The sequence below is a fragment of the Pteropus medius genome, unplaced genomic scaffold (assembly GCF_902729225.1).
Source record: "Pteropus medius unplaced genomic scaffold, Ma_sr-lr_union100, whole genome shotgun sequence".
NCBI classification, from domain to species: Eukaryota; Metazoa; Chordata; class Mammalia; order Chiroptera; family Pteropodidae; genus Pteropus; species Pteropus medius.
This window is the reverse complement of record NW_024348981.1, coordinates 2,054-16,067: the sequence shown is the minus strand read 5'-3', so window position 1 is coordinate 16,067 and position 14,014 is coordinate 2,054. Positions and strand designations below refer to the sequence as shown.

Sequence of the window (14,014 nt, the reverse complement as noted above, 5' to 3'; positions counted from 1 at the left end):
CCCCCAAGTCCACCACTAAGAAACAGTCCGCGGACAGTCCCATCGCTTGCCTGGGCCCAGCAGCCCGCCCGCTGCATTGCAGGCCCCCGAAAAACAGGAATTCAAGGAACGCACGTTCTGATCGCGCCCCAACTCCTCATCCGTCAATAACCTGAGGCGTGTGTAGTAATCATTGCCCAGATCCTCACATTTACACGCGCGGTGTAAGAGACGAGTGAATTCTTCGTGCTATCCTCACATTTACACGCGCGGTGTAAGAGACGAGTGAATTCTTCGTGGTGTTTGTAAACATCAATGACCAAGTCTCAGTGAATCGCTGCAACGTTACTGCGCTCACTATCTGAGCGCTCACGTCTTCAGCGAGCGAGACGCAGAAGAAGGACCGGGGTGGAAATGGGTACGCGAGGAGCAGAGAGGCAGCGAGGAGGAGTGTGGGGGACCCCTGCGCCCCGCTCTCTGGATGGCGCCCCCTCTCAGCAGACCTGACACCGGTTACTTCGCGATCGATGTGCGCCTTGGCGCGGGAAGGCTGCCCCTGCGGAAATGCCTGACCAGCAAAGGCGGGTTCATTCGGAACCGCAGGCCGCGCCGATGGACACATTCGACCCGCCAGAGCAGGCAGGCCGGGCATTTTCCGCCGGGCGCCAGGCTCCCGCTCAAGTGCTTCTATTAACTCTCTCTGTGCCTGTAAGGACTTGCCTGCCGCCTCGCTTCCTCTGGCCAGACGGCCAGCACGCCTCCGGACAGCTCCATTCCTTGCGTGGCAGAGTGAGCTAAATGAGATCTTTCCATGCAGATCCTCTTTCTGCGCGCTGGGTGTTATCGTGGATCTATGCGGATCGGATGTGACTCATTGACCGGATGAACCAGCCAATTTCGTTAATGGTTGGCTCTCCGGGATATATATCAGACCCATGCGATCTGGTTCAGTGTTCATCGATCTCAAATCATCCAATGTTTCATCCACTCCTCCCTTCGTCCCACTCACTCCTTCCTTCCCATGCTTTCCATCCTTTTTCTCTCCCTCCCTCTCTTCTCGTCTCTTTTCCTGTCCTTATCATCTCTCGACCACCCCCTGGCTCTCCCAGGGGGCTCAGCACAGACCGACACTTCGGGCTCACATGTTTCCAGGGCTCTGTTCTCTGCCCTCTCGTTAGTAAACTCCCAGTCAGCCCCTAAGACGGAATTCGCACGCCATTTCCGAAACACCGTCTCCAGAGAACGAGATAATCGTGTTTCTTCCCTGTGCACTTTGCGTCAGGGGTACCGCTGGTGGCTTATCGCTTGGTCCCCAGAACTCTATTCTGCGGTCCTTACGAAGAGAGTAATCACCTTTTGTTCCCAAGGCCAGGCCCAGAGCACGCTGTGGCGCCCGCCGCCTGCCCACGTGGTGGGAAGACAAACGGGGAGCGGATGCCAAGTGTCCTTCAAGCCAAAAGGGAGAACCACTCCCTTAGTCAAACGCGAGAGCCCTTGGCTCCGCCTGTGTGGATCCCCGTGTGCCTGGAATTCACAAGACGCTGTCTCCTTCCTCCCGTTCCCTTTACAGAAGCTGCTCCCCTGGAGGCCCATCATCGACTTCTTTCATTTTTAAATCAGCCCGTCCAAGATCAGCAGTTAATACGAAAACTATGGAACGGGACCACGGAGAAGCCCTTGCCTAGTGAGAGCCGGAGGGCGGAGAGTCATCGCGAGTTGAGTCTGGGAGCTTCTGAAGCACAAGGAGCATTTCAGAAACGGTGTGACAGCAAGAACACATGGTGACACCGTGTCACTCCCCAAAACCGTGGCGGGAGGAGCATTAACTGCGCAGTCTGGAGGGAGACGGCTGTGCCGCCGACTAACTCTGTGACCTCGGAATTGTCACTTAACCTCTCTGGGCCTCACTTATTACAAAAGCCGGGATTCGACCCAGACGTCCGGCATATGCCACCGAAAGGTCCTCTGACCTGAGGATTGCTTTTCAAGTGCATCTCACCGAGGCGCAAACCAAATGCAAACAACGTTCACAGAGAAAGCAGGAGAGGCGCCATGACCAGGTGACGTCAGGGCCGAGCGAAGCCTGCAGAGGACGGGCGAGCAGGCGTCTGCACCTTTCCTACTGTCGCTGCACCCCAAAACCATTTCTGACCCACCCGGACGAAATGGATTCTGTCCCGGACCGAAAAATGCATCAGGGACCTACTTCCTTTTGCCTCCAATTCTGTTTTGTTGTTTGTTTTTTTAAAAAAACCCACCCAGATGAGAAAAGCAGATTCCACCCGGATTACAGTTCAAGAGGAAAATGAATGCGTCTGCTTCTGTGCACCGGGCCGCACTGTTTCCATGACTTGGCAGCGTTCTAGAAGGACCCACTCAGCGCCCGCTGGCCCCTCTAGCTAGCAGGGAGTGCGAGCCGGAGGAGCATGATGGGGAGTGAAGGGGAAGGGGCGGGGGAGCTCAGCAGGGTCTCTCCCTGCCCTGTCGTTGCTTAGCAACACATCACATCTCTGTGGAGAAACGATGATGCGGGGAGGACCCGTTTCTCGTGAAGGAGCAGCCCCGTTTTACCACATTTCCTTAGAATGATGATGACATGATCATCGTAGGGACGAGGCTGGGCGTGACGGGCAGACGGCGGGAGCCGGGCTCAGTCCATCAGTGGCTGGGAGTGGGGGAAGGGCTCCCCACCCCCAACAGGACCCAGGACTCACCGCTTATCCACTTAGCCTCGGGGTCGTGAACTTTGAACTCGTCACTGAAGAGATCTTCCACCGTGACCTTCTTCCTCTGAGACAGACTGTTGTCTTCGGCTAGGAAAAGAAAGAGGCACACGGTTAAACTTTTTGTATTTTTGGTAAAAAGAGAGGACTACAGAACATTCTGATCACCATGCGGAAATAGCACAGATGGTAAAAACACGTAATTTTTACAAAGAAATGCTGAACGAAAGGCAGTTGTGCTTTTTGTTTTGAATGAAACCAACAAAAACAACAATAAAGGGATCACGATTCGGTCAAATGGCATAATTTCACCTCCACCCCACATGACACGTAAATGGTCGTATTCCTTAGGCATGGAAGGAAATAATTGTTTCCAGACCGATTTACGAGAAATACGGCGGAATAGTCAGAGGACGATGAACAAACGTCTAGAAGGCTCTCAGCGGAACTACGTCATCGATCCGGTCATCAGGCATTCATTAAATGTTGGGCAGACACCAGGCTCGTCCCCCCAGCTCCGCAGAGCCCGACTCCTGTGACATACGTGTCCTCTCAACCCCCCTGCAGCAAGGGTGGCTGTGGATACCGTCGTGGCGAAGAAGCTCCCTCCTGCTTAGTTCTGGAAAAAGACAAGATACGTGTGCCCAGTTCCCCGATGCCTCCTCCTTCCTGATACGGTAGGAGGTGTGACGTGGGAAGACATCGCGGGCACTTCGCCGACACTGACGATCGCAGTAGAGAGAGATGATCTTTGAGCCACCGACTCACCGCAGGCCGGCGACGTCTGGACTTCCTGTTTTGTAACGCGGTACAAACAGCTTCAGTCTGAATCGCTTTACTTAGGGATTCTGTGACTTGTGGACAAAAGTCCTCTAACCGGTGCACTGTGACATCTGAGTTTTAGGTGAACGCTCGAGCTGGTCCCTGACACCACCCACGGAGGAGCTGGCCGGGTCCATGAACTCCGTGAAAGGTAGCCTGATTCTGGTAGGTCATTCTGATGAGTGCACATGTGCCCCTTCCCCCTTCGATGATAAGATGACTTACAGTTCTATCGGATTCTAGAAGCAGCTACGACATAACGGTCAGAGTACATTAGCGTAGAATCTCGAGTCCAGCACCTGGCGTCCCACACGTTCCCAATGTGCTGCCACCCCGCCCTTCAGCCGTAACTCCTGACACTCACGATGCCCCCCCCGCGGCCTCCAGGCCAGCCACCCCCTGCCCGGTGACAGCTCCAGGCTTTGCGGCCCCTGCCGACCTTCCCTCACGGGTGGTACCCTTCTCCCATTCCTGGGTCTGTCTTCTGAAGTATCTAATTCCTCATCTCCCACGAAGCCTTCACAGATGCTTCTGGTCCTGACTGCAACACGCCCCCCGCCATGTTCTGGGCTGTCGCAATAAACACTACCCACACGAACCCTTTATAGCACTCAGTCTCCACCAGCCTTAACGGATTAACTTTAGTCAGAAACTATAATAAAAAGCAACAGAAGCAGCAGCAGCAGAGACGAATGTGTTTCATGACCAGAGGCGACACCATCGCCTCAGTAAGTCAGCTGGCAGGTGAGTGTGAACAGACACAAAGGAATCTAGAAACACAACCACAGATGCTGAAGGGCCAATGAGCAGTATCAGGGACCAGCAAGTAAGCCGAGCATCCTGGTGGGTCGCGCGTCACAGTCCCTGATAACAGACGGGCTATGACAAGGCTGGATTTGAGGGCTGAGTTTAAGGAGGAAGGAGAACAGGAAAACCGCCTAGAAGAAATGGGAAAACCATCTATTCCTACAAGACTGAGGAGCTATAAGGTAGGCCCGAAAGCTGTTAAATCCCTGGGAAACTACTTCGCAGTTTTCATGGAGATTCTGTGAGATCTCATGCTGCGATGACCCATCGTAGATTAAAGATTTGGCGACAATAAAATCTAAAACACAACAACGCATGTCACAAACGTCATGTTGAACAGAAGAACCAGGCTTGAAAATACACGTGCTGTCTGATTCCATTCCTAATGTAAACATAAGAGCACAAAAGCACGCAGACTGTCTCACGAGGCGGGAAGTCAGGTGCCCCTTGGAGACACTAGTGATGAGGAAGTCCCTCCGGAGGGAGGCTTCTGGGGTGCTGGCTCCTTCTGCTTTCTGGGCCTGAAGACTCGTCGAACAATATAATACTGCATATATCTTTATGATGCATGCTAATAGCTAATCAATGTTTCAAAAATCATTTGCTCCGGAATTTTAAAAAGATAAACTTAAGATGAAGCGATCTCACTCTGCCAAAATCCCAACAGTGACGGCAGTAAACGCTGGCGAGGACATGAAGCCACAAAACTCGCTCACTGCTAGGGACGCGGCAGGGCACGGCCGCTCCGAAGAGAGCTCGATGTTTCCTTGCAAAACTAAACACACTCGTATCACACGATCCAGCAACCGCGCTCCTTGGTTTACCCCAAAGAGCCGAACATTTATGTCTGCACGAAAACCTGCACGCACATGTTTAAGGCAGCTTTCTTCATCGCTGCCAAAGCCTGGAAGCCACCGAGATGTCCTCCAGTCGGTGAGTGGATAAACACTCCAGACACTCCAGTCCCCAAAAGAAATGAGCCATCAAGCCACGAAAAGACACAGAAGAGCCTTGAGTGCGTATTCCCGAGCGACAGAAGCCCATCTGGAAAGGCCGCACGCTGCGTGATTCCAACCAGACGACGTTCTGGAGAAGGCAGCACTGTGGAGGTGGTGACGAGGTCAGCGGTCACCACGGGTCCTGGGGAGAAGGAAGGGTTAGGCGGAGCGCAGGGGACGTTTAGGGCAGTGGAACTACTCTACGTGACACTATAATGATGGTTACGTGTCATTATACGTTTGTCCAAACCCACAGACTGCACAACGCCAAAAGTGAGCCCTCATGTAACCTATGGACGTTGGGTGGAGATGGCGTGTCCCTGTAGGTTCGTCCATTGCCAACAATGTACCCCCTGGAGGGGGTGTGCACGGGCGGGGAGGCTGTGCATGGGGCTGGGGGGCTTGGGGGAAATCTGTGCCTTCCCCCCTATTTTGCCGTGAACCTAAAACTGCTCCAAACAATAATGTCTATTTTAAAAATCCATGGGAACGTCATTATGGAACTTGCTTTATTAACTACCAGTGACGACTCTGAAGTGGGGGGGATTCTCCCAAACGGAAGGTAGCTTTTCCCCCATCTAAACCCATTTCATCCGATTTTGACTCTGGAATGAATTCAGGACACCAGATTCGGTTTCTGACTCACGTGGACCCGCACTCTCCTGTAAGGGAGCCTGATTTATGAGCCGTAACTGCCGATTTGCTGGATTTCTCTTCCTCCGAATAAAGCCTATCGAGTCCAATAGAAATGTTCCTTTTAAAGATAAACTAGCTGAGAGCTAGCAATGCAGTTATAGACATTAGACCTAAATCAAAGAGTGATGAAATTTCAATTCCATAAAAATAATTTCTTACGTTTTGCTCCTCACAAAAAAGGAGCCAGTCATATATTCTGATAACCTCTGCCTGGCCACAATCCAAAGTCTGCTTTTAAGACGACTTTCGAAGTCAAGCCTTTTCATTTCGACTGCACTCGAAAGCGTTCTAGTGTGTTTTCCATCTTCTTCTCTAGTGTGAAAACCCATAGAAGCCAAATGCCGGGCTTGTTTCAATGCGAATTCCATCCTGCTGGACTCCTCGGCTCCCGGGACAGTGACGAGAGGGCCTCCTCCCGGGCCGCAGCAGCACCCCGCCCCCCCGGAAGGCGTGTGCCGTGTGTGACCCGGGGCAGACGCACATTTAATATCCGAAACTGATAAAAGGTAACTTCGAGTCGATTATTCCAAAGAGAAATTTAGAAAAGAGCACAGACGAGCAGGGGAGAGATAAATGACAACATTGGAAAGGACACATTCTCGTTCGGCGAATCCCCCTGGGCGTGAGATCGCCTTAAACACTGTTAATTTGATGCTTCGGACATAAATTGTGCGGAACCGGTGCTAATTAGACCGAGCTGGAGAACATGGAAGGGCCGCCGCGAGGCCCTCTGAGAGCTCGAGGCACTGACGGGGCGGCCCAGCACGTGAGCGCCAGCCGGGGCAGGAAGGGGACCCACGCGTGCCCGGAAAAGCTTCCACCGAAAGCCTGAGACCGGCCGAGCGCAGCACGGATTTCGGGGTCAGCAGAAAGCAAGTGCTGTGACCTGAGTTTCAATCAACCGGGAACCGGTAGCACTTGGAAAAAGATCGCGTTCTAAAAAGTCCACACCACGTCTCTCTCCGCCAATGGGAGCGAGGCCGGTGGGCAGCCCGATGCCTCGGGAAACCCCGCGACCACGCAGGTACGTCCAGGTGTGAGTCTCACGAGGACGCTGCACCTTCGAGAGTCACCGCTGGCCACTCCTGTCCTGCTTGTGCTCAGTCTGGAGGTCAACGACTCAGCAGGCCGCACCCAAGCCCTGCCCACGACGGGGCTTACTTTTGATTACTCGCCACGCGGCTGTAAAATGCTCCTTGTGGACGGCTCTCTTTTTAAGTGGACCCCAAGCACGCGTCCCCCCGTCACGCCTCGCCCCGCACTCTGCTCGGTGCCCTCGGCACCCCAGGGGGCATGCCCGTGTGGTCCGCGACGGGCGGGCTGGTGGGCGCGAGGCCTCCCCGCGTGAGGGGAGCTGGACGAAGGGCTGCAGCTCGTGGCAGCTGAGACTCGACGCCGTCCTCTGCCCGGCGGAGTCCTGAGTGCCAAAGCCACCGCTGCACGGGGACAGTGGCCACAGGACGCCTGTGACGGAGGGCGCGGCAGCGGGCCCGTCTGACGGCCCGGAGAAGGGGGCATGGAGAGCCACACTCACACCGCGGCGGGGGCACGGAACGAGTCCGCTCCCCACGCTGCTTCTGGAATCCGGGGGTCTCCAGAGCCCCGCCGCCCGAGGTCACCTCTGGGCCACTGTCCAGTCCCTGAAAACCGGCCTCCGGCGTTCTGAGGTGACGGTGACAGTGGCCGTGTGCTCTGTCTACCGTGGGGGCCGCTGCCATGACGGCTCCTACTGCACCAGGACCAAACGGGACACGCTGGCCGGGTCGGCAGCCGTGCTGGAGAGAACGGGGGTTGCCAGCTTCCCCGGACAGCTGGACGACAGGGGGACGCTCCCTGCGTGGCACGGACGTGGCCCCCGGCCACTCGGTCCAGGCCCTTCCCACCCAGACTCGTCGCCCTGGACCACTGCTGCGGACGCGGCTCCAGGTGGCCATTCCGTCCCACTTGGGAATGACGATGGCCAGGGCCGTCGATGTTGGTGACAGGGCCGTCGATGTTGGTGACATGACTGTCTGCCAACTCCTGGAAACACCGTGGCTTCCAGGTTCCCAGCGAGTGCCGGACGGGCACAGACTCGAGCCGTCCATCGTCGTTTGCTCGCGTAGAACCGCCCTGTGCACGGCAGCGCGGGTCAGGGACGCAGGCTCCGAGGCCCGAGACGGGCCCGGCCTCCTCTCCACGCGTTTCTAACGTGCCGCGGCCGCCCGGCGCTGAGGTACATCGTTGGCAGCACAGCCACAGGGTGAGAGCAGCGTCTGTCTCCATCAACCCTCCCCAGAGCCTCCCACTGGGATTCCGGCGTCGAATCCAGATTTTCCGCTCGGTCACATGCACGGCGCCGAATCCTGACTCCAGATGTTTCCGGTGCCTCCGACTTTTCCTTTTTTTTTTTTTTTACAACTTTCTCAACGTCGTTTAAACGAACAGCTTAATGGAGATGAAATTCCAGAGGAGCTGCCTCTCCCCCTCAAGAAACCTCGTTAGGATGCTTCAAGGAAGGTTCATCCGCTGTGTCGAACGCACCATCTGGCGTGGATGCCGACGGCGGGGGCTGTGTGTGTGCGGGGCACGGGCATATGGGACACCTCCGTGTCTCCGCTCCATCTGGCTGGGGATCTGACACTTCCATACACATGTCATGTCTTGAAAGAATTTCACACCTGTTAGCAGCCACGGCTGTGCTCCCCTCCCCCGCTCTCCCTTAACCACGAACCTACTTCCCATCGCTATGGGTTCGCCCGTTCTGGGTCACATGTGGGCGTCTGTGTCTAACTTTCTTCACTGAGCATGATGCTTTCAAGTTTCATCCATGTTGTGGGATGTACCGGAATTTCGTTCCCTTTCACAGCTGAATAATTTTCCACTGTATGGACGTCCATGTCCACATTTATGCATAAGCACATATTTTCAGTTTGGGGGACTATATACCGGGAGCAGAATGACTGGGTCATATGTTTAAATGAATCACTGGGTAACGTTATGTTTAACTTTCTGAGGAACTCTAAAATGTTCTTTCTCTACAGAGGTTACACAATTGTACCTTCCTACTAGTACTGTGTAAAGGTTGCGGTTTTTCTACATCCTCACCAATGATTTTTTTTTTTAAGTATAGCCATCCTAGTGAGCGTGAAGTGTCATCTTGCTGTGGTTTTGATTTGCATTGCCCTGATGGCTAATGACGCTGAGCATCCTTTCTTAGGCTCATCGTCCTTTTTTTTTGCATTTTGTTGGAATAATGTTATTCAAATTCTTTGCCTGCTTTTAAATTAAGTTATGTTTCTTTGTTTTGAGCTGTAAGAGTTCCTAGACTTTATATAATAATCTGGTTTCTTGACTTTAGCTGAATATATATGGTTTGCAGATATTTGGCCCCATGACATTGGTTGTCTTTTGACTTTCTCGATAGCGTCCTTAGATGCTCAAATGTTTTTAAGTCTAATGAAGCCCAGTTTATCTGCTTTATTCTTCGGTTGCTTGTGCTTCTGACGTCATAGCTGAGAAACAGTTGCCTAAGGCAAGGTAATAAGAATTTACTCCTACATTTTCTTCCAAGAGTTTGATAGTTTTAGCTCTTATACTGATTTTTACATATGGCGTGAGGCAGGACTGTGACTCGGTTTTTCTGCGTGTGGATGCAAGCTTGCACCGGTGACATTTGCTGAAAAGAACATTCATCCCCCCATTGAATGGTCTCGACACCCTTGTCAAAAATGAGTTGACCATCAGCCGTCTAGGTTTATTTCTGAACTCTCAATTCTATTCCATTGATCTTTTATGTTTATACTCATGATGGTACAATATTTAGATTAGTGTAGCTTTAGAGTAAAGAGTAAAATTGCTACGTATAATCCTTTAACTGTTCTTTTTAAAGATACTTTTGGCTGTTCTAAGTCTCTCACTTTTCATATGAATTTTAGAATCGGCCTGTCAATTTTTGCGATCAAAACAGCTGGGATTTTGTTAGGGTTTGGGTTGAATCCCTAGAAAAATTTGGCAAGTATTGCCCTGTTAACTACACTACATCTTCCAATCTATGAATGCGGAGCATCTTCCCATCTCCTGGGGGCTTCTTTAAGTCCTTTCCATTATGTTGGGTTTTCAGTGGACAAGTCTTATGCTTCTTTTGATTCCTGTGCATCTTATACTTTCTAAAATCATTGGGAGTGGAATCATTTCTTAATTGCCTTTCTAAGTTGTTCATTGCTAGTGAACAGAAATACAAATGATTTTTGAATAAAGATGTTGAATATTCCAAAGCGGCTAAACTCCCGTTAGTTATAATAAGATTGTGTGTGTGCGCACGCGCGTGTGCGTGTGTATTCTACATACGAGATCATGTCATCTGTGAAGTGAGATAGTTTTACTTCTTTCTTCCTCATCCGAATGTCATTTCCCCCCTTGCCTAACTGCCTTGGTTAGCACCTCCAATGAAAGAAAGAACGAGAGTGAACATCTGTGTTAGTCCTGGTTTTAGGGGGACCGGTGGTCGGTATTTCACCATTAAGTATGAACTTCGCTACGGGATTTTCACAGATGCTTTTTATCAGGTTGGGGAAATTTCTCCTCTCCCTAGCTTGTTGAGTGTTTTATCATGAAAGGATTTTGGATTTTGCGAAACGCTTATTCTGCCCCTGTTGAGATGATCGCGTTGTTGGTTTTTTCCTTAATTCCACTAACCTGGGTTTATTACGTTGATATTTTATATGTTAAACCGAATTTTCTTTCCTGGGATAAATCCCACTTGGTCATGCTGTATAATCTTTTTTTTATATGTTGCTGGATTCGGTTTGCTAGCATTTTGTTGAGATTTTTACACCTATTTCACTGCGGAATATTAGATACGTTTACCGGTTTTAAGCATTTTCAGATGGTCCACCTCCACGGACTTTTAAAGTTTCAGGTACAGATTTTGCCATTTTTTTTGTGGATTATCGCTTAAACAGACACCACTGCAATTTGCCTGCACTTTCTTCGTCCTCTATCAAAAAAAAAAAGTGAACAAAGTATTTTTCTTGTTTTTCGTGTTGCTCTTATGGTTTATTACTGGCAGTCGCATAATGGGTTATTCAGCTGAGATTTAAAATATAGACATTTTGGGTGAGAAGGCAGTTTTGATTTGGTCGACAAACAGATGGAGGTAATGATTGATACTAAAGCAGGTTTCTATATTTTGTGTTTGGTTCACACAATTAGCTCTGCGGTTATTTTCTGCAAGTATGGTTTTTTTTCTTCTAACATGGTATTATTTAAAGAACTTAATTTTCATATGGCTTTACAGCACTTTTTTTCAGTGATTTTCTCTCCTTCAGCACTTCCTTCCTCCTTTTCTCTCCCTCTCTTCTTCTCCTTTTCTTCTCTCCCCCCTGTAAGCGCCGTGTCACTTACTTTTGAAATATTCCAAGGTCATGTATACATGTGTTTTTGCTGTAGGATTTTGCTGATGACTTTTCTGTTTTTTCTTTCCCTGAGAGGTTTCTGACTTTTTTTTATATGTATTTCTTTTATTTCATCAGTAGTCTTTAATTAGCCCTTTTTCTTAGTCCACGCGCAATATGTGTCGTTTTAATAATTTTCTTAATTCAGCCTTGATGTAACACCCAGGAATGCTGTGATATATTAAAGTTATTAGATTTATAATGCGCGCCACTGCCGCTAACCTCATGGAGCGTGATTAAGTAATCGTGATTTCTAATAGATGCCCAGCATTTCAACCTCATCGACGATTACATAAACAAGGTCAAAGCATACCAAATGGATCTTTTGCACTGAAAGCAGGCAACATAATTTTACCATACGGCACAATGAGAATGAGAACCCAACAAACAGAAATTATGTAACAGGTAGTTCCTTAAAAAAAAAAACGGCATGCTAAAATCATGATCCTTCTCCCTTAGAGTGACTTGCTTTTCCAAGAATAAGTATAAATACCTGGTGTCAGCAGTATGACCGAGGTGACAATCAAGGAGCAGATGACCAGAATCACGAGTAACGCGATGGCTATGCCTTTCCAATTTCTCTGCGGAGGGTTACTCCCCACCAGCTCCTACAAACAACGTAAAAGAGAAACGCAGTGAGTGAAATAAGGAAATAAAATAAGCAGACTGTCATCAACAGGGAGCTTTAAACTGGAGAGGAGAACTGGGAGAGAACAGGCTGTGGGAGAGAAGGAAACTGCTTTGACCTCCTTGCCGACCTTAGGATTCACTTTTCTCCACTCTTTTTATTTTCCCGTCGAGGAACTCCTTGTGACTCGTCCCAAGAAAGAATCTGAGATCGCAGACAGAGTGAGTTTCAGCTTTTTGTGGAACTTTGATGGACCTTCCCCATTAACCAGGTCTCCATTCGACGTTGTAACTGGAGTCCTTCAGAGTTCAGCTCCACCTTCCAGGCCTAGGCCCCTAGACTACACTTTGGGCATGTAAGCCTCAGACTGACGACCTCATTGCCTGTCTCAGTGCCCAGCCCCACTATTCCTTCCTTCCCCTTTTCCTTCCTTTCTTCCTTCTTCCCTTTTCTTGTCTCTCTTTCCTCTCTCCTCCCTCTCCTTCCTTCTTTCTGTTACATTCCTTTCCATTCCACCGGGGCCTGAACTTCTATTCAGGCCACCAAATTCGAACATTAATTTAGCGCGTACTATGTGTCACTTTGAATGAACCGCTGCCCACCGCTCAGCATCGTGAGCTCTTCCTTCCTTCCGTAGCTCCTCATACGGAGCGTCAAGATATCCTGGGTCTGTCTTCCTAGGTGACTCTCCTACCCCAGTCTAGGGTTTAATGCCCCCCTGGGAATTGTGTTTGCACTGTAGCAGGGATCGGGGGTTGGAGGGTGGATCTGGAGACCTTGCTGAAGAATGCTAAAGGTTAAATGAATCTAGAAAACAGTTCAGGCATATTGGTTGTTGAGACCAAAATTTCAGTTCCTTTCAAATTAGGATGATTATACAATTTATAGTCCAAACCGGGGTCCTTTGAGAGACAAAAGGAGTTAATATTGATAATTAACAAGGTAGAAATATAACAGTTATATATTAATAACTGTAATTTTTCATTATACAAGAGCCGCTGGGACTCTGCAGGGCAAATAAAGACATATGGTCACACTGTAAGTGGACTATTGCCACTTCTGTCGATACATAGATTACAGAATATTCTCCGTGATAGCCCCTAATCACAACTCATATGAATTCCAAGTCAGATGAAACAGAATGGAGATGGCCTCAAAAGGTAGATAACACAGCACGTAGATATATCTTTACCCAAGACTTAAATTCCTGGAATGTCTCAAATGTCTGCAAATCAAAATGACACTTGGCCACGAGATAGAAAATGGTTAATATTTGCCACCCCAGGATTTAATATTTGCTTTCTAGGTTATCAATTTAAGAAAAGCTCTGAGAGCCACTGTAGCCTCGGCAAGAAAGAATTCTATAGCTGTTTAGAAATTTTTACCAGGATTCTTATTTGCCATCCGGAAATTCAATTTCTCTCTTTTTCTCTCTTTTTTTGTTTTTTTACCCCTACAGAACCTGGTCTTCCTAGGTGGTCTCCCATCCAAGCACTAACCAGGCCCGACCCTGCTGAGCTTCCGACATCAGACAAGATCGTGCACATTCAGGGTGGTGTGGCCATAGACTCGATTTCTCTATTAATAAATGGCTTTTTACCAGTTAAAAATAAGAATAAACATAAGCATGGAATCATGACAAAAGATTATACTCAGCCAATCTCACTTCCTGCCGGCCAGGGTTTTCTATGGGAGACACTCGCTGGTCACGATACCCAGGAGAAGTGACAGAATCCCTCTGATTCGGCAGCTTTTCACTTCGCAAAGAAAGGAAGCCCTTCTCACCAAATCCGTGATTGGCATAAACCGTAAACAGTCCTGTTCTCACGACTAACACGGCGCACCAAGTCTCTCGCGGTCCCCAGCAGACGTTTCTCCACCACCGATCAGATTAAAACCTTGGATCGCCGTCGGAACCAGAACATT

The 14,014-nt window shown here is 49.6% G+C and overlaps 1 pseudogene; it reads right to left on the bottom strand.

Moving 5' to 3' along the window:
• Window positions 1–13,538: 13,538 nt before the first annotated feature.
• LOC120616857 (uncharacterized) lies at window positions 13,539–13,657 on the bottom strand (annotated as a pseudogene).
• Window positions 13,658–14,014: the final 357 nt, after the last annotated feature.